The sequence below is a fragment of the Cyprinodon tularosa genome, unplaced genomic scaffold (genome assembly GCF_016077235.1).
Source record: "Cyprinodon tularosa strain WSP-4 unplaced genomic scaffold, ASM1607723v1 ctg52, whole genome shotgun sequence".
Classification (NCBI taxonomy): domain Eukaryota; kingdom Metazoa; phylum Chordata; class Actinopteri; order Cyprinodontiformes; family Cyprinodontidae; genus Cyprinodon; species Cyprinodon tularosa.
The window spans coordinates 588088-610411 of record NW_024039252.1 but is presented as its reverse complement, the minus strand read 5'-3'; positions in this window follow the sequence as shown (position 1 = coordinate 610411).

Sequence of the window (22324 nt, the reverse complement as noted above, 5' to 3'; positions counted from 1 at the left end):
TTATTGGCAAAAAAAATGAAGTTTGGTTGTTTTTAAATACAGAGCGAAATCAGCACCAAACATGAAGATATTTCTATGGAGAGGTTATCGTTACTATTAGGGACAAATAATATCCTTTTGAAAAAACATTAAAAAAACAACAACAAATAAAGTAAATGAATGATAAGAATATTCAAATCACACAAAAACAGTTTTATGGTCCCTTTAAACTGACCATTAAGCGCGAATGAACGCCCAACTCTGTTAATCTGTTTTATTCACATGTCAAACGCATGATGTGAATCCACGCAGCGGGGAATTTCTCTCTGTTTAACAATCCTCAGACATATTTCCCTTGATGAAAATGTTCATATTTGATCACAGCCACATTTTTTTCTCACAGCTGCACAGGCGGTATGAGATGGATCACTGCCACTGCAAAAGAAAGCGTTTAAATGCAGTTTGAAATGGAACTGCTGCAAACAAACAATTACATACTAAAACTAAACGGATAAAGAGGTTATTATTTTGTTGTATTAAAACAATATGAACATATCTGATGTATACTGTAATTAGAAAGAAAACACACACAAAAAAACATTTTAACTTATATTATTCTCATGCAGAAGGCTCAATGATTTATTTAAGTCATGTAGCCTATATATTAAAGCCCATGAATCTTTTTTGAACATTTTCCTGAATCTCATTCAAAAGCTTTATCTATGTACTACAGTCAATCTTTCAAGACAAGATTATAAATTATAAATAAAATTAACTTGTAATCTGAATCAAGGTCCCAGAGTTTGGAGGACTAAAATCAAAGAGCAGTATAAGGTCTAGTGTGTAAGGATTCCATCTGCCAGTGTTGGTCATTTTGTTTTTGCCAGTCTGAACTGAATGCACCATGATGTCACTGCTTGACAGCCCAACAAACTTTTCTCACTACAACTCCAAATAGGGTCTGGTTTAAGAGGAACCCTAGAGACAGTGGAGACAAGTTGAGGGCCAATATTAAAACAACTTTCACAGCCCGCAGCAACAGGAGCCCTGAATAAATATTGAATGCATACCGTGGATACATATATGTTTTTTTAGCCAACATTATTATTATTTCAATATTATTTATGTTAATCTCTTTTTTTTCTATTTTAAGAAACTAAATCATGATGTGAATGCCCATTAAAATTTTGAGCTGGGATTCAAATCAGAGTAATTCAACCTGGAGAGACTCACACAGAGAAAAGCTGCAATTAAAAATTATATACATTTATTTATACAGCTACCACAATCATATTCTTTAAAATATTTATATCTAAGGATAAAGCAAGGACTCATTGACTCTCTGCAATCCCTTGCACTGAGCATGCATGTAGCAACAGTGGAGAGGAAAATCCCCTTTTAACAGGAAGAAGCCTCCAGCACAATCTGCTGCGACAAGTAGGGTTCAAGGAGATAGAAGCAGATAAAGACATGAATGAAATAAGTTATTTCTCGTCCGGGCCCCGGCAGAAGAATTCGATGCTGTGAATCAACATATGCTTGGATGAGTAACCTAGAAAAGGATTAGAGTAGTCTTCCTCCGGGGCCCAGACACTGGTGTTGGAATAAGCCAGAGGGTGAGTGAGACTGAGAATAGTCTGAGAATGAGGGAGGACATGGGGTGGAGGTGGGTGAAAGTTAACTTGTGTGCAGGAGAGAGAAGCTGGGCCAGCAGCTAAATGAAGGGCATCTTGCAAGTTGATTGGCTTCTGAGAAGGTTTGGCCATCGTGTTGATTGGCTGGAGCTGAATGAGTGATATCACAGGTCTTTAAGCTGAAGCTGATATGAGTCTTCCAGATTGAATTTACGCTAAGGCTTTATTTAGCGGTTTTCACAAAAGTTACAAAATAAATAGCTCCACAATACACCTGCAAAGTTTTTAAAATCTCTTAGAACCATGGTTCAAACCTCAAAGGAAGTCGACCATTACTGGTCACAGCAGCAGCCATTTGTTTTCTTTAGAATACTGTATCTGATCAAGCTTCTATAGCTAAATTATTTCATGCTTTTTGCTCTATTACAGCATCTGGGTATGTTCAGGCCTCAAAATCTGACTTCTTGCAATGAAAGACAGAGGAGTATTTCCCACAAAAAAAGTCGGAAACAAAATGTCTGTGAATCATCAATGACCTATTCAAAACTTTCACATGATCATTTGCTGCCATCACTTTATCCCCTCCAACTCGAACAGGAAGTGATATCTTTTACTTTTGAATTTGTTGTGGAATGGTAAATTTCCATTTGTTGTTGTTTGTCCACACTTGGCTTTTAATCATTCATGATCCAATATGCTCCAAAATGCATTCAAATGAGCTCATTCAAACAGGTCAACTGAATTACATTTGAATTAATTTACTTAAAAAAAAAACTGTCTATTTCCACTTAATATTCAAAGATGACAGAGAATGGGGTTATGATTTAAGAAGAGTTGGAGAAAAAAATGATGCTTCCAAACCATAAAATAACGATTTAGCTTATCAGGGTGGATGTATGGAATAAACGGACTTAAAGCTACAGTGTGTAATTTTCAGCGACATCTAACGTCCAGACTGCAGACTGCAGCAACATGAACATCTCCCCCCCACCGCTTCTCCCCCCCAACAATACGGCGAGCGTTACGGGACAAAATGTCTTCCACGACGTCGGAATCACCTACCTTCTCAATTAATGAGGTTTGTTTACATAGATAATTTTACAGATAGTATTTCATTAGTCTGTGTAGGGTATAGATTTGATAATAATAAATATATCCGTTATTTTTATTCTACATCGTTGTGACGTTTTGGTGAGCTGCTTTGCATGGTGATATAAACAGACGAAGTAATTGTAGTCATTAGTTTAACAGCGAGATTGTGTTCGCTGGAAGAATACCGGTATATATTCCCCGTTTACAGAGTCCAAGTCTTGTTTGTGGCACGGGGGTTACAACGCGAGGAAGAGGGAAAAGAAGAGGGCAGAGAGGGCGGGGTGGGCGTGCAGCCAGGGCCAGGCGAGAGAGAGGTGCCAGCGGGGGTTGACTATAGCGGAGGAGGAAAGAATTGAAGATCTCCAAAGGAGCCGGAGAGAAGTAACCGAGGTATATATCCGTAGCTCGCTAATATGCAGCTTCATATATCTGTCTCTCTCACACTCACACACGCCACTATCAGCTGTGGTAATTTTATGAAGCTGTGGCCTTACCTGTCCAAGAGAAAACTGGCAACTTGAGCGTCACTTTGAAAACCTTTTTCCTCCGTCAGTGCCTTCCATCGTGTAAATGCCGTGCCAATGTTGATCCGTGTTTTTTGTCGTTTCTTGTCACGCTTGCGTTTATTCTCGTCGTGTTTCCGCTTCTTAGATGACGGGGGTTCGGTGTCCGCCGCTTTTCGTTGTGATACAGAGTAGGCATGATCCTCCATTCGTCTGATGTTTGGCAACACAGTGCCAAACAGTTTGCAAAGTCACTCATGCCTGCCGCCTTGATCACCTTTCTTGTTACTGAAGCGCAGTATACCTGCTTCTTCTTCTTCTTTGGTTTCAGGCAGACTAAACGCTTCTCAGGCATAATACTGCCATCTATTGTTCAGTACCGTCTCAGTTCATCTCTCAACTTGCCGTAGTTACTTTCGAGCGTAATGGGCGATCTCGCAATCGCTAGTTTGTTGCTTCTGCGCTGCCGTAGCGCAAAGATGTCAGCCTCCATGGCTGCGAGACCCGCTCCTATGTAATTATAAATAACGAATTCTAAGGCAACGTAAATATTATGGTTAAAAGGCTGAGCTCATAGGTGATGATAAATAACATAGTTATGTATAATATATTCAATTTCTGACTTTATATCCCTGTAATTATTACACACTGTAGCTTTAAACAAAACAGAAATATATACCTTTGCAAAAACAACTGTATAAGGATGAACTGATTGGAAAATGTGATGTATAATCTGAGTACAGTTGTTGGTACTCAATGTATAAAAAGTTACGTAGGGTTCCTTTAACGATTTTTTTTTTTGGGGGGGGGGGGGGTATGTTTATTATTTTGGAGCTAGTTAAGGGTTTAACTGGTGCAGAGAGACTTAAATGATCATATGCTGTGGTGTAAAAGGGGTAAGAAATCATAAAGCTTTTTATCTTCTACCTCCTTTTTGCTCAATTTGTGTCAATTGGACCCGTTAGGTTGCATTGGGGCTCCCTAATTTCTGTTTTCTAGGGTTTATTGTTTGTTTGTTCAAAATTGTTAGAATGATGACATGATATAGGATTATTTTGCTAAGAACATAGGTTTCTAGGATAAATACAGATACATATATATTTTTTGGACAAGTTTTAAACTTAAACTAGGAAGAACTTTAAGCCTCTCTAAAAAAAATGTTTCACATTCTTCCCCCTTGTTGTTAGAAGTATGGGGAGTACCTGATAAAGTGTTTATCATTAATTGTTGGCCTTCAGCCTCAAACCAAATGTTTTGTCTCTTTAGCTAAAAAAAATACTGTTTAAAAAAGATAAAATGCAAAGATTTCTTCTTCCTACTTGTTGTCTTCTACCTAATCGGGACAGGGTTGCGGGGGCAGCAGTCTCAGCAGACAGAGACATAATACCTCCTCCAGCTCCTCTTGGGAAGCCTGTGGCGTTCCCACTGTAGCTGAACTTCTTAAACAAAGGACATGATACATTTCTATCATCATCACCATTATAACTCTCTTCATTCAGGGACTCATTATAACCAGACAAGCCATCTGTTTAGAAAGAGGAAAAACCCTTGGAAAAATAAAGTAAGGGTAGCCAAACCCACTTTTAGCTGCTTACAGTATGCTTACACATAAAATGTTTTTTGTATTTCTATCCCATGGATTATATATTTATTTTAAGTTGACAGTAATTGTTTCCTCTTCAAAGATGATATGCATCTTACTGGATTAAAGTTGTCTAACTGCATATCCTGCTCAGTGACGCAGTGGGTAGCACTGCTGCCTTGAGTAAGAAGGTTCTGGATTCGATTCCCGGCCCGGGGTCTTTCTGCATGGAGTTTGCATGTTCTCCCTGAGCATGCGTGGGTTCTCTCCTGGTACTCTGGCTTCCTCCCACAATCCAAAAACATGACTGTTAGGTTGATTGGCTTCTCTAAATTCTCCTTAGGTGTGAGTGTGTGCATGAATGGTTGTTTGTCCTGTGTGTCTTTGTGTTGCCCTGTGATGGACTGGCGACCTGTCCAGGGTGTACCCTGCCTCTCGCCCATTGACTGCTGGAGATAGGCACCAGCACCCCTCGCGACCCCACTCAGGACAAGCGTGTAGGAAGATGGATGGATGGATGCCCTGATGCTACAAATGAAAAAGTACAGCTTCTTTAGATAAAGCAAAAAGAATATTTTCTTAATAAAGAGTCCTTCAAAGCATGTCCATGCATTATGAACATTATTATTAATGCAAAGTAGTAAACATTTTTGTGCACAAAGTAAAATTACTCTCACCTTCTGTGGGCAGTTTTTCCAAATCAACTATGATACCAAACCGGATGGTGTCAGCTTCAGAGGAGCACAATCTCCCCAAAGTCAAATTTTACTGATCACAGACTATCCTTAGACTTCTAATTTATAATATTTTTTATTTGACAGATTAAACACCATGCCATAGAGCAGTAGTTCCCAACTTTTTTTGACTTGTGTATCCCCTTTTCCAGTACCATGAGTACCCCCTGGATCAATTGTGTTGATTATTTTCCAAAAATGTAAAGTACAACTTATTATAAAACAAAAAATATTTATTTAATTTCCTTAACTTTAACACTTGCTCAGAGATTTCACTCTTTTCATTTAGAATAAAAAATACACATATATGTTGCCCGGAACTACTTTAATAATAACTTAAAAATGCATTAAATGTGGATAGTAGTAGGTTTAAATATAATTTTTTTGCAGAATGATTATTCATTAAAGTTGGTAATGACAATGTAAAATACGTTCGCCCCAGAATTCAAACCTGAAAGAATTTTGTCCACTATACCTTTTATTTACACAGCATAGATGAATATATGCGTCTATATCTTAGCTGCAGGAAAGTATAGTTTGTCTTCATTTAGAAACTATGGATGTTGTGCATGTTACTGTTGGAACAGTGTAGATTGACCCTGAGGTTCTTGCGCCTTTCGGCCACCCCTCAATGTTCATTGGTTATTCACTGGCCATCCCTATTAGGATTTTCTGGCTGCGCCTCTGCCCTCGTTGGGAATCACCACCATAGCGGGTCAGTATTAAATTATTTTTTCAAAATATTGCAGAAGCTATCCATTAATCATCTGCTAACAAAGAAGAAGTGACAAGAGGTTCCACCGGGAAATTGTCCAGTGGCAATGTGTGGAAATGAGTGGTAGACTCGCTGGAGGCGATGCTGAAAACTTTCAGGTTTCAGGCACACTGGTGTGAGGGCTGCTCAAAGGTACTAACAGCTTTATTTATTTATTACATCTCATTGAAATTATCTGCACATAACTTTTAATTCAAAAGATATCAAATCAGAAGGGAGCAAAGAAAAAAAGCATGACTGACTGTAAAATAACTTTTTAATATTAGTAATTTTATCACGGTGGCTTACCTCCATCTCTGGGTTATTCCTCCCACTGAAACTCAGACCAATGCAGCTTAGCTGCACTCTGAATCTTTGGGAAGCACGAGATCTTTAGCACTGAAGGGCAGTTTGATTCAAACTGGGCTTAGCTTTCTTTTCCCTAAGAAGTAAATAATTCCCTAAAGTTTTCTCTGGCAAACTAGGTAATATAAAAGTTCAAAAGCACTCCCTTTTCAGCACCATCTGTTGTACCAAATCTATTTTTAGACTCCTGGTTGATTGAAATCTCCAATGGATAATTATTGAGATACATTATATTGAGATTTGTTTGTGGTTAATTCATGAAAATCAACTGAGGTGTCTAAGAAACAAATGCTAATCAAGGTTTACAAAAGTGAAGACATTTTTTGACATTCTTCCTGTGATTTGTGGAAAAATAAGTTAAAAACAGCAACGGCTTCTTAAATGTCATAAATAATATTCAGGTTATTCAAGACCAATTTCCATTTGAAATCAAAGGTCATGAAATAAAGTTTAAGTACTGAGCTTGCCAAATATTATTTTTTGGCTAGAATGTTTCTCCAGTGGAAAATTTTAATTCATATATCCATAATGATTTCTCTCTAGTGTCAAATAGAATAAAGTAGGACATACATATTAATAAGAATCGCTTTTCAGGGAGACAATCAGTTGAACAGGTGCAGCCACTGGATCTAGAAATCCAAAAGCAGAGACTTATTTAAATGTCGAGGGCTCTCAAAAACAAAGCAGTGTCACGGAGGATCCACAAAGGCTCTAGTGCTGCCAATTATACCGAGCCCTGCTGTGGCTCTCTGCCACTCTGTTGCTTGAGTGTTTGTGTTTGGGTGCCGGCTTGGAGCACAGATGCTATCATACTGTGAGTGTGGCTGCCCGTCTACTGTAATCATGGTTAAAATTCACCCATAACCCTCCCGGTGCACGTCTTAAGTCGCCAATTCACAAAGGCTTTGATGTGGTTTCTTCAAAGATCACACACGGGTTCTGGTCGCATCTGGGACCTGGTTCAAGTACAGTCATTCTGTGAAGGAAATGTCCAGTGTATATCTACCCTTGAAAAATATTTGGTGCATTTAAATTCATTTTATTGATAGGAAAGGGTCTCCACGTGTCTCTCCAGAGGTGGATTATTTTATTTTAATGTAGATGACAAAGATCAAGTCAAACCAGCTTTTCTGTTGACCCTGACAGGTTCTGCTTTGAAGTCTAGACTTGATATGAATAATTCCTTTGGAAATGTATATTGCAAAAAAAAAAAAAAAAAATGGGAACAGTTGTCATGAAAAAATTAGAATTTAGCCTTACCTTTCCAACTGCCACCATTTTACTACATTCCTTTTTAGCATCCATGCATCTATTGCCAGTTTTGCTTCACGTGTTTTTATTCTAAGCATGAGACACAATTAGAATAAATACATCCCAATCAAAACATTTGCTTCATCTTTCAGACATCATTAAAGATTAGATAAATAAGTCAAATTAACAAGCATTATTAAAATAAGCTGAGATTTAAACCTAAAAACAAAAAAAGATAAAAAACAACAACAACAAAAAAAACGCCAGTTGAGTAAAATAGCACATGCTGAAACAAAACCATCAGAAGTCCCAAACCCACCCAAAGCCTCCCATCACTGACTGCTGTTTTTAATATTTCCAATATAAGAGAGAATATGTATCCTCATTTCTCATATAACTTATTTTTTCAAGAATAAATCAATTTGTAAGATCTGTGAGTGTTACGCCCACCAAGGACACAACATATTTGAGGACACGAGACAAAAAATGAGGGTTCAAAAAAAGATATTTTATTAATAAATTCTCTCCGTTTTAGTTGTTCTTGGTTCGGCTTCTTCAGATGTTCTGCGAAGAGAAAAATAGTTAACGGCCCTCAAATCCCGTGCCCCAAAAAAAGAAAAAAAGAAACCCAAAGTAACAACAGAAAGTTGGACCTGGCAGGCCGATCAAACAGAATAAAACGGTACAGCAGGGGGCCAACCCTATACAGGGCCGTCGAAGCCCCTACTGGTACCGGACTAAAGGCAAAGAATAACCTAAGCGAAAGAAAAATCGAAAACAGGACTACCGGTCCCGCCAGGCCAAAAACCTCAAGAAAAAAGTAAGAAAAAGGTAACAAAAATACCACATGGCAGGCTGGAACGTCCGCTGCAGGCCGCAGCGACAAGACAAGTGCGCACCGCGCACGATGGAGCAAATGAAGCAGGTGGGAAGTGGCGTCCAAACGAGGTTGGAAAGGAACGCGCAAGGAACGCGCTAACGTGCTGAAGGCCAGCCTATTTATAGGCGGACGACAGCACCACAAATTAACATAATTGATTTACTAAAAGAATCCTAAAATATATTAACAAAAGGATCCTTCAACTAAAGTTTATAAGCAAACGAAGAAAAGAAATGGACAAAAATCATAATGTGCCTGGGGCACATAACACCCCCACCCAAAGACTCTGAATGGGGTCCGAAGCAAAGCTCAACCCATTCAGAGAGAAAAAAAAAGGAAAGCGGGACTACAGTCGTGAGTGTGTGTCGGCCACTACATTGTCTTATCTTCACATAATAAAAACATGTTAAAAGGAAAGCGGGACTAGAGTCAGGAGAGTGCGTCAGCCACTACGTTGTCCCCTCTTCCTACAATAAAAACGCGTCACATAGCTTTCACATCCAAGACATGATCTAATGCGCTCTCAATGCCACCGAGCGCGCAAACACAGCCGATCCACCAACTCCAGTCTGCGTTCTTCCAAAAACAGCTCCTTTTCCATCAAAGCCAGCTGTCCTAATTCGATCTGAAGTTCCTCTAAACGACACGGATCAGCTGCAAGTGAGGTTTTATTCGGCGATTCATCAAGACTCTGTGCTAAAACTGCAGCAGGAAAAATATCCTTCGTGCACTCACTAAAGACATCTAATGTGGCCCCTCGAGCACTCATCCAGGTCAGACTCCATGTCCACCCCTGGAATCTAGCCACACTAAACAGGAACACTCCATCCAATGTAGGCTCTCGAGCAAACTCATCCAGGTCAGACTCCATGTCCACCCCTGGAATCTAGCCACACAAACTGTCAAGCACACATACAAAGCCACAAAAAACACCAGAGCCAAATCGTCCAATCCACAATAACCTCAAAATGCTCGGCTTCCCGTGCATCTGCAGCTGCCCCGACACCTGCGTCATCTCGTTCACTGGAAACACAACTGATAGAGTTATGCAGAGCGGGCGCACGTTCAGCAACAGATCCTTTGTGCATTTCTGCAAAGTGTCCAATGTGGGCCCTCGAACAAACTCATCCAGGTCAAACTCCATGTTTACCCCTGGAATCAAGCCACACCAAATCAGGGACACCTCTGCACAAACAAAGCTACAGCACCACCAGAACCGAATGCTCTAACTAATCAGCGCAACGCGCGTCAGCTGCGCAAAAACACACACAAACCCAGCACAACCGCCAACAAACAAGAACCAACCGTAGGACCCGACCTGTCTCCAAAGCACACTTTGTTTAAACAAGCCCCCATAAATATGTTACGTCCACCAAGGACACAACATATCGGAGGGCACTAAAGGCAAACTTTGTTTTGACAAGCCCCCAAAAATATGTTACGTCCACCAAGGACACAACATATCGGAGGGCACTAAAGGCAAACTTTGTTTTGACAAGCCCCCAAAAATATGTTACGCCCACCAAGGACACAACATATTTGAGGACACGAGACAAAAAATGAGGGTTCAAAAAAAGATATTTTATTAATAAATTCTCTCCGTTTTAGTTGTTCTTGGTTCGGCTTCTTCAGATGTTCTGCGAAGAGAAAAATAGTTAACGGCCCTCAAATCCCGTGCCCCAAAAAAAGAAAAAAAGAAACCCAAAGTAACAACAGAAAGTTGGACCTGGCAGGCCGATCAAACAGAATAAAACGGTACAGCAGGGGGCCAACCCTATACAGGGCCGTCGAAGCCCCTACTGGTACCGGACTAAAGGCATAGAATAACCTATGCGAAAGAAAAATCGAAAACAGGACTACCGGTCCCGCCAGGCCAAAAACCTCAAGAAAAAAGTAAGAAAAAGGTAACAAAAATACCACATGGCAGGCTGGAACGTCCGCTGCAGGCCGCAGCGACAAGACAAGTGCGCACCGCGCACGATGGAGCAAATGAAGCAGGTGGGAAGTGGCGTCCAAACGAGGTTGGAAAGGAACGCGCAAGGAACGCGCTAACGTGCTGAAGGCCAGCCTATTTATAGGCGGACGACAGCACCACAAATTAACATAATTGATTTACTAAAAGAATCCTAAAATATATTAACAAAAGGATCCTTCAACTGAAGTTTATAAGCAAACGAAGAAAAGAAATGGACAAAAATCATAATGTGCCTGGGGCACATAACAGTGAGCCACATCTTTTATACAGGGCTGTCTTCTATAATGTAGGAATGAGCTTCTTATCAGTAATAGCAGAATAAGATTTGCTCTTTCTTTCTTTAAAATATACTAAATTAATTAGAATTGAGTTCTGTTCAATCTTAACCTTTCAAACTATTGAGATATGGAGCCCTATGCAATGTTGAAATCCCTACAGCTTTGATCTTTGCACAAAACTTTATAGTAGATGCCCGTTGCTGACAATCATTTTTAATAGGGAAGTCAACAAGCAGGATATATTCAATACATCTGAGTCAATTAATCAGGTCATGAGCAGGACAGGAGAATGTGATTGCATGCTGAGGAAGTAATTCATTCATTTGTTCCAGTAGTGGAAGCAGGGACACATCTGTTGCAGGACACCAGACTTTTAACATTGCTTTTAAACCAGTATAACTTATTTTGTAACAAGAAACAAACAAAAATGTTCTCTGGTAGAGTCAATTGGCTCTGTTGCATTGAACACCTTGGCGTGGTTTCTTGTTTATTGAAACGGGTTCAAAAGCAAGTTTGTCCAATCTACAGAAAACATAGACAGCCAGCCTGGTTGTGAGGTTTTGCTCTAGTGGTTTTCAATTAATTTAAGGCAAAATGAGGTGTTAAACTGCAGGTGTTATCAGCAGAAAGCAGAAGCTAACCCCACCCAGACAACAGCGAATTAAATGAGGGAAGCAAAGCAGAACAACAGATCTCTGCTTGATGATATGCATTTTAAAAAAGCTGATGTAAAACTGCTGAATCTTTTACCAGGCACCTTTATTCTCAGGTGTGGTCGATATAGAAAAAAGTGAAGACAATTTTTTTGTCTGAAAATTAGTCATGAATAGTTTTAACTACTCTGTAAAAGGAAAAAGAAAGCTGCATTTGCTCATATTTGAAATTAGCCATGAAAAATATAGGTAGTCCCAGTCTTCACAGCACATAACAACCACATAGTAAATGATGAGCAGAAGCAAGTGAGTTGAGCTCATTGTTGGGTAACTATGCAACCTGTTTAGAGGAGCGGTTTGTGAGAGGAAGGGTGCTGGCATTTGCTTTATGTAGGGGAACCACAGACCTCACTGACATGCTGTGGGTGTGTCTCATCGTGACATTTTTTTTTTCACTTGTTAAATTTTTTATCTCGTCCTCCAAAGCTCCGAACAACTTATTTCCACCTACAGATATTAACAGTCACCCAATGTTTTTATTTTTTCAAGAAAAATTTATTGATAGCGTACAAAAAATATATTTGTTAAAATGAAAGAAAAAAACAATATTAACATATTTGTGTCATCTCAGAAAAGACTTAAATATTATGCATCTTAAATAAATCAGTGTTGCATAATTTTGTTAATTTACGTTTAACAAAATGTTACTAGAATATTGTTTAAATACTGTAATGAACATACATTAGAGACAATGAACATCCTTACAGGTTTTCTCAGTAAATACTAGTGTTGCACCGATACCAGTATCAGTATCACCCAATCCAGCACTAAAATAGTGGCATCTGTATTGGCGAGTACCAACAAATAGGGCACCGATACCATTTTGAGAGCTAAATGTTTATTCAACCATTGTCACCCATTCCAGTAGCCAATAAAAAGTTCTACTGAATTAACTTTGTATTACTCTTTTTCCTGCTTCTCAAAGGTAGGCAGCAGCTTGACAAAGCCATGATGGCAATTATTTTACATCCAATTGGTATGCAGTTCTTCAAATATACGCACACATCAATTTCAAACAGATGGTATCGGTACCGGCCGATACTGCACATCCAAGTATCGGGTATTGGTATCAAGGCCAAATACAGCCCACAAGCCAAAAATTACAGAGTGCTCACAGAGGATTTTAGAAGGCAAAGGTTCCTTTTTTTTTTTTTTTTTATTAATACAATAGGTAGTACTACATAAGATTCCCCAGCTGAAGGAAAAGCATATTGAAGCTTGTTTAAAGTTTGTGGCATGATGCTGTTGAAGATTCTCATTCATCCAGGACATAGTCATACCAAAAAACCACTGGTTTTCAAAGTTTGAAGACATTTCACCTCCCATCTAGAAAGCATTCTCTATTCAAAATGTCTGGGGTAGTGTGGAGCTCCATGCTTTGTAGAATTGCCCAACAAAAGCCTTGCTATGGCTTAGAAAACATGCAAATTGAACCGAAACCGATCCACTCCTTTGTAATGTGGCATGACATTTAAACACACCTGGTCAAATGGGACCGAAATGTAAGGAGGAGCAATTGTGTAAATATTCACAACCAACAGGTAAGTTTTAAAATGGGAAAATCATGAGATTGGGCTTTTAATTAGCACATTATAATGAAAAGCTTCTTATGACTGAGAAAAGAACAAGTATAATCAATGTTTATGTAAGATATTAATCCCAAAAACACAGACAAGGAAACACTTAATTAGTTTCAGAGAAACAATGAACAGCTTGTATGGTCCAGAGAATCAATAAACTTCAGTCAAAATTAAAGAAACTGAAAATATGAACCTTTAATATTTGAAGATATGGATCAAAATCACTTGTGAACAATGTTTGGGAATAGATCCTACTTAAGAGAGACATCTTTAAACTATTATTACCAACAAAGGTCATTTTACTAGTTATTGAAAAAATATAACCAAGTGTGTGCATGGAATAAGAAATATAAATGTATGTGCTAATTTTAGCCATCTCTCATGTTACGTATGCAGAACACCATGGAATGAATCTAGTGAGATTAATGAGTGCAAAAAACTTGTTTACGATATTTATATCCACTTAGAGGAAAATGCTCTGAAATAATGGAAGACAAGACACCACTCACTACAACTGATGTATATTCTGAAGCACATCATTGCACAACACATCACACCTTGCAGCATATGTGGTGCAGCAGAAGACAACAACTAGAAACTGGAGCTATGTTTTGAACAGGAACCAAAGGCAGGCAATAAAAAAAATTAACAAATGTCTTCTGATAAGTCTAAATCTCAGCTGCGACATATCATAAAACAAATATTTTTGGAAACAACATGACAATGAGGATCTATCCAGGTAACATTAGCATAGCATTTTTGCTTGGTTAGTTTCAAATCAGGATGGTTAAATATCACAGTTTAGCATTTACACTTTCATTCACTTCTAAAAACTAGTTCCATTAACTTAATGCATCATGTCAAATATCTGGAGCCACATCAGACTGATTGCATGCACGTGAGAAGTTGTTTTCTGTTTTGCAATGGCTTTTATGGTTACCAGATGTTTATCCAATAGAGCATTTTTCAGATGTGATGGAACAGGAGACTCCTATTACCACTGTGCGGCCAACAATGCTGCAACATATTCTATGTAAAATAAAAAGGTAATAGTTTATTCTAATAAAGTTCCTTGTGATATCAGAATATTGTTTAGAAATGCTGTAGGATCCGGTGTGTGGTCTTTCTTCTAATGATGTAACTAAAACCCAGAACCTCTGATAAATGTACACCACATGGAATTAGGGATTTAAAAAATAATAATAATAATTTTTTAGAGATAAAGTGGCTGTTGGGTTTACAGGATTGTCTCAAAGAATTTGAATATTGCAGGTAATGATGACCCAAATTTTCAGTTTTTAAATATGAAAGACTTCATTATAAACAGAAAAAATATGATTAGTAATGAGATACAAGGCCTTTTAAAAGTGTGCTTTGCATACTTTCATAAAAAGTAGCTTTGATCGATCCAGTTGAAGTAATGTTTTGCTTTAGGTTGCAGGTGACACCAACACCATTACTCCCAACACTGTCGATTTCTAAAAGAAATGTCAACTTTAATTCCTTCTAAACAGAGGACTTTGGTCCACTCACTGCAAAAACAATCTAAAAATGAGTAAAAATGTCTTAAAATAAGTGTATTTACCCTTGATTTGAGCAGTTAAATAAGGTTATTTGCCAATTGAATTAGTATTTTTACTCTTAAAATAAGATAATTAGATATTATGCACTTAAAATAAGACAATGCGATTGTTACTTCTTATTTTAATGGTAAATTGCCTTGTTCCATTGGCAATGTGTCTTACTTACCTTCTCAATTCAAGAAAGAATGCACTTATTTTAAGAAAAAATGACTTATTGAGATAAAAAAATTTCGCAGTGCTGACAAATATTCCAGTTATTTTTTTTCTCTTTTTCCGAGGTAAGATTCCTTGCTTTTTATTCAAAGTTGAATGACTGTGCTTTGATAAAGCTGCAGATTCTGCAAACAGCCAGTTTCTTTAAAAAATATCTTTTGTGATTAATCATCCTCATAAAGAATGTCAATGAATGTCCTTTTCACATGATGATTTCCAAGTCTGTACAATTTTAAGAAATTTTACTTGAAATTAAGGGAATACAATAGAATAATATGGATAAAAATTATAAGCCATATTTTTTTGCATTTCTGAAAAAGAAAATTACGAAAAAACAGAATGGGAAGTTTGGCTGGAATACACTTTAATCTGTCTTCATCTCACTACAGCAAAAGTAAAACATCAAACATGCGGGAGCACAGACACAATCCTAACTCTTCAGTAATTATTGTCACAACTATTTTGTCAGTCAATATATTTTTTGTCAGATCAATTTATTATAGCTCTTGCTGTCGCTGCCATGAAAGTCTAATCTAGATGCAGCTCATGTTTGAAACTCATGGTGATCTAATGTGATTTGGCTGATTCATTTGCTCCCTGATCACATTTATTCCCACTACCTGTTGGTGATTTATTATTAGGCATTTGTTAAAATGAGATGCAAATAATCAGTTGATTCAGAAAAGAGGTCAATAGTTGCTTTAATGGAAGGAAGTTAGACAAAATTGTCCCCAGAAATGTTTTACCTAATTTTGTTTTTGCAATTATTTTTTCTTGAAACTTGACAAGACAACAGCTTGTAATGGCTTTGGGATGTGTGTATTTAGTCTGTTGAATTCTAATTAGAATAAGTTTGTTATGTAAAATGTATAAGTATGAGTAATCTGCATCAGATCTTTAATTCTCAATATTAGCTTTAAAATACCAAAAAGGTGACCCAGTTAAAGAAGAGCACATAGGAAAAGATGCCTTACCTTCCATGCTTTGCATTTTCTCTGTTGTGCACAAGACTCTACCTGTGTTCAGCACCTTAGCAGTGTCAAAGGTGAGATTGAAGTCCCCAAAAAGCATCTAGGTTTTACTCTCTTCCAGGTGGGTCAGGGCTGTGTGAAAAGTAATCAGTACTGAGTCCTCTGTTGGACTCTTTTCTCTGTATGTAAATACATTTTAGTCTTGGTCAGTTGGAAGAACAATTGTGTGGCAGGATGAGTGACTCAGAAGATGCACTGATGGTAGGGAAAAGATGCACTTTTTCTCAAACTCAGGGTTAGGGCTATTGTGGGTCATTGCGCTTTTTCCTTTGAAGAGAGAGAAGAAATGGTGTGTGTTGGTGTGACTTAAACTGTCCTTGTGTCTTGACAGAGATTTAATCCCCAGCCAATTGCACTTGGTTCTGTTTGTGGCAAAGTGTTCTTCTATGTTCCTTCTATCTGTGTTTGGCCTCTCCTTTCTCCAGCTTCCACTACCCTTGCTTTTAGGCTTGCAGGGTTCCAGATTTAAAAGCACTCTGTCATGTTATGAGCAGGGTTTTTAGTCTGCTAGTAAACCAGAGCTTTTGGGTTTGGAAAAAATCTACAGTTTTGGTTAAACTCACTGTCTCTGTACGAAGTAGGCGTCATGTGGCCCTCTAGGTTTGCCCTCTAAGTGAAAATCCTGCAGTTTGTTTGGTCATAACAATCTTGTAGAGGTAAGATTGCTTCTTCATCCAGATGTTGATTATTTTAATTCTTTTGTTTTTTTTTTGCCCAGCAATGAAGGATTTGTAAGAAGGTTTGATGCAACAAGCAACCGTCAGGTAGTTGTCAGGTGATTCCCAGCTTATTTAGTTACAGTACTAACACTGAGCAAAATAGTGAGGCACCCTCTCCATATATTTTAGAAATCTTGACATACAAAAGTTTGTTGATGTGCAAATGTTTTATTCTCTAAGTGTGTTTTTTGCACTTTTGTACAATGGCACCCTGGCTGGGGAGCCTTGTTGTCCCTTTAAAAAAAACTACGATGACCACAAGAAACCTGTTGTTGTTCACTTAAGAAAGTAAAAAATGAACAAATTGAGCCAAAAGTTATTTTTATAGGGAAAATTACTTCACAAGACTAAAAGTAAAAAAAATAAAAAACTCAGTGACTATACAGTGCACTTTTTTTTCTACCTTTTTTCCTATTCAATTCAGTTCTGTACACATTCCTAAATGCCCCCACTGGGGATCGTATCTCATGTTTCCCTTTGAAGCTTTGGTCTCTCATTGGCTCCATTATCTTGTAATTCGTGGAGGATTAGGCTCTGGAGCACACACAGTCCATCCCTTGCTTAAAAACTGTGACAGCTTACGATAATTGCCAAGCTAATTAGTTGAGACTAGCCCAATGTGCTTCCATCCCTCACCAGACTTGATATGATGACTATACTTTGATTAATGTCTGAAATGTTCTAGTGTTTCCGTAATCAGCAGGGGTATTTACAGGTGGACAAAATTGTCCTTGTTTATAAAAACAAAATGACACACTGGACAATGAAATAACTTGGATCTAACAATAGTAATAACAATGATAAAAATAAGATTGCTTTTCAACAATGCTTCAACAAAATCATTTTAAAAATGAACTAATGAAACAACCAGCACTGCTGGTAAGCCGTCTTGGGATAAAGCGTGACGGAAAATGGATGCATGGAACTAATGAATCAGCCCTAGACAAAAATGATAGTAAAAATAATTTGACCAGAGCAATATGTTAAATCAAGGGGTGTCCACTAATTAGCATCGTAGGCCTATATACAGAATTGGCCTACAGGTGGACACTATCGGTGACATGGTGTCTACCACACTCAACATGGACCAGAGGAACCAAAGGAAAGAGGTGACTCAGGAGTTTAGAAATAAAATGAGAGCAAGCATATTAAATGTAAAGGCTATAAGACAATTTCAATGCAGCTTGATGTTTCTGTGACTAGAGTTGGAAATGTAAGATCTATGTAGACAACCTCTCTAGTCGTGGCCGCAGGAGGAAGACTTATGCCTATTCAAAGAGATGAATATGACAAATGTTAAGAAAAGAGTCCAGAAAAACTTTTAGAGAAATTAAAGGTGAACTTAAAGCTGAAAGGATATCAGTGTCAGATTGAACCATCTGTTGTTACCTGAGCCAAAGTGGACTTAATGGGAGACATCCAAGAAGGACACCATTGTTAAAAGCAAATCAGAAAAGGCCGGGCTGAAGTTCGCCAAACTACATGCCGACAAGCCAGAAAGCATCTGAGAGAATGCATATATATATATATATGTATATGTTTATAAAATCGGACAGATTATAAAGGATCCTGAGTAACTGAGTAAATTTGTAAATTTACAGCTGGCTAATGCTGCCATTTCCATTCAGACACCAATGGAAGCCCTTTACTTATGAATTTAATTTAGTCTAAGAGTGTATTCCATTAGATGTTTCTCTTTTGTCTGCCTCCTGCAGCTCCATTGTGCATTAGCATTCCCTACTGACAGTGTTCTGGTCAGCGCAGCACTGAGAGGTATACCTCATCTATACAGAGGTGACTATGTAGCTTATCTTTGAAGCAGCCTCTCATTACTGCATGCCCTCTCTTCACCCTCTCCCCACAAATATGCGTTTCCCTCCAGAGACCTAAATGCTAGAAGCAAGCCCGTCAAAGCCACACATCGGCACTGAACTATAGCATCCTAAAATAAAGTTTGTTACCACTGTGTTACGCATATAAAGGCCATAATGTCTGATATAATTTGCATATAAAAATAGAAATGCTGCCAACTTAATTTAGTCAAAAGAAGATATCTAATGGGCTTTGGAATTTTCTCTCAACTTTATGTTACTGTGTATCTTACAGAATAAAGAAAATATAGGAGGATCTACAAACCATAATTGCACTTACAAATGCTTCATCTAGTATGTAAAAAAAAATGTGATCAATGTGAATTTGAATAAAAGGTGATTTCATGATCGTCTTAAACCACATACAAATCTGCCGAATCAATGCAAAGCTGGGTGTTTAAAAAAAAAATAGCCTTCTGAAGAGCAGTGCAAGTAAGCCTTATCACAATCTAATGCTTTACCACATTTGCATAATAACACAGTGGTCAGAAATCTAGCCTTTAATATGAGTTCATTGCATTACACAGAAAATATAATCTACATTTAGATTACCATTTTCTACATAATCCTAAGAGCACCAGTTATTGAGTAAATGAATTACATTTATTTTTTTCATACCTTTGTATTCTAGTTACTAGTCATGGTTTAACAAAGAGCTAAGTGTATCTTACCATGAGCAGAAGATAAAAAGTTAATATCAAAGTTTGTTAATTGTTTTAGATTTTGCATCAAAGGTGTCATCTTGGGAATACCATATTTCCATAATAACTGCTTAGCTCATTTATTTCATGCCTAAGGCTCTTCGAATTGTGCAGATAAGTTGCATTTTAGCAATTTTTTTTTATCACGTACATATTTATTAGCAGTTGCACAATAATGATAGTGTTTCATTTGACCAATAATATATTACCCGTTTAACAATCTTTACATAATATAGCATCTATGGCTGCTTTAAAATTTGTTTTCAAAGTAAATGAGTTACATTCTCGGTTGACTGTATGAAGCATAGATTTGATCAACCTCAGAAAATTACAGTAACAAAGCCCTTTAGTTTAAACTGTTATTCAAGATGTTTTTATTTGTGTTTGTTGTTTGCTTGAGATTGATATTTCTGAATTGCTATTGTACATACACAAATAATTGGTAAAGAAATTCTACTGAATTCCCCCTGTCCATTATTCGTAAAAAAAAACAAAAACAAAACACATGCTTAAACTGGCCCTGTTATTAGCCTAATCATAAATAATTACACTGCATCTGTCTGCAGTTTATTCACACATATAACTGATAGAGAGACATCTTTGAAGCTCAGTATTGTCATACATTTTGCACTGAGTACTGAGTACAATGTTGCTTTAAGGTTATCATTAAAGCACTATTGTGATGTAATTGGTGGCTACTTTGTAATTGTTCACTCAGCTGTCAGCATATATTTAGTGATTCATTGACTAACCAAAAAATAGAACAAAACTCTGTATACAAACAAATTAAATTATGTTTAATTGACTTTTATTTGATCTGCAGTTATAAAAAAAAATTAACACTTGGACTTGGGACGATCTAATATGCATGGAAAGTTTTTTTATCCTCTTTTCACATTTTAATTTGACCAGAACCAAAAGCAAAATACATAAACAGCAAGGCAATTAAAATCTGAAATATCAATATTGGTGACCTTCCAAAACTATATAAACAAGCCAGGCAATGAAACAAGCCATATGCATGCCCACTATTATGCACACAGAAAGATGGCCTTGTTTTCCTTCCCTTTCTTTTATATCCATTTTGATATAAAAATACAGTGAGGAAAATAAGTATTTGACAACCCTGCTATTTTACAAGTTCTTCCACTTAAAAATCACGAAGGGATGTGTAATTGTCATTGTAGGTGCATGTCCACTGTGAGAGACATCCAAAAAACATAATAAAAAATCCAGAAATCACAATATATGATTGCTTTTAACTATTTCTTTGTGTGACACCGCTGCAAATAAGTATTTGAACAACGTCTATTAGCTAGAATTCTGACCCTCAAAGACCTGTTCGTCTGCCTTCAAAATGTCCACCTCCACGCCATTAATTATCCTAAATTAGATCCTTTTCCACCTTTTTATTGTCATTACACTGTGTCAAATACAGAACAAAGAAATGAACTCTCTGCATTTAACCCATCTCTCTGGGGAGCAGAGGGCCGCCATTGTGCAATGCCCGTGAACCAGTGTGGGGTTAACCCTTTAAAGCCCGATCCAAGAATGACACAAAAGAGAAAATTACTTTTTTTTGGTTTAAAGTCCTTATTTGGCCTTTTAACAAAATATGTAAAAAGAAAAAACAGAAATACATTTTTGTTATTACTAATTTATTACTATGCAATAAGTCAAGATTATTTTTTCGTAGTCTTCTGCCCTCTGTTATCAGGTATATCTGATTGTGTACAATAGGATTTTGAGCAAAGTTTTTACCATTAAATTATGCAAAAGGTGTCAGACGCAAAACATTTCAGAAACCGTATGTATCAAATATGATATATTTGGCATTACAGGGTTAAGGGTTTTTGCTCCAACAGACTCAGTGGCAGTCTGTAGGAGTGAGGCTTGAACGCAGAACCTCTGGATTACAAGCGCAATGCCCTAACCATGTGGTTAGATGTCCACATGAAAATCACTGTCCTGAGCTGACAGGAACTGTTGCCACAATTGTAGTGCGGCTGATTAACAGGTCGAGTCGTGGACGTGAAGTCTCTTAAAGCAGACTTACCAAGAGACGGTGGAGGTGAAAATATTTGGACCTGATCGGCCGAAAATCTAAATTAATCAGCAGTCCAAAAACAGATGGAAACAGTTCACTCTGTCTTTTTCCAGGACCTGGTTTAGCTACAACGTTTGCCTAATTGCATGTAGTGAGGCTAACGCTTTATTTTGCTTTCCTGATTCCTTTTTCAAAGATCAGTATCTGACCCAGCATGGATAAAGACAGGTATGACTGATTTAAAGAACTTTTTAGAAAAGGCAAAGTAGAAAGAACAATCTGGGATTCACATGGAAAATGATATAATATAGCGTACTTTTGTACCTGTTTTAGGTGTTTGTAAATTTGCATAGTTAATCTTAAATAAACACATCCACAGAAAATAAATGGTTTTTATATATAACAAAAAAACATAAAGTTGACTAACAGTTTCTACATTATTAAACTGGTACTTTTTTTTAGGCTTGTGACATCATATCGGACCATGCAAATCCCAGATTTGCCTTCATAAAGCCTCAGAACAGCAAAATGCATGTACAAAAAGTTAAACTGTACATGAAATTTTGTTTTTGTTGTTATAAAGTGTTTTAATAATGTTTTTTTTTATTTCTTTTGTCTGCATTCATATAAATATACTGGTGTGATAACCAAGCATACGTTTGATTGGTTTTTGGTATACGTCTACTTTGAATTTATAGCCCCCCCCTGGAGAAAACTCCACCAGCCTCAACTGCATTTGACCTCTGTAATTGCAAACAAAGGCTACTGTACCAAATATTATCATTGATTTTCTCAGGTGTTCAAACACTTATTTGCAGCTGTATCATAAAAATAAATA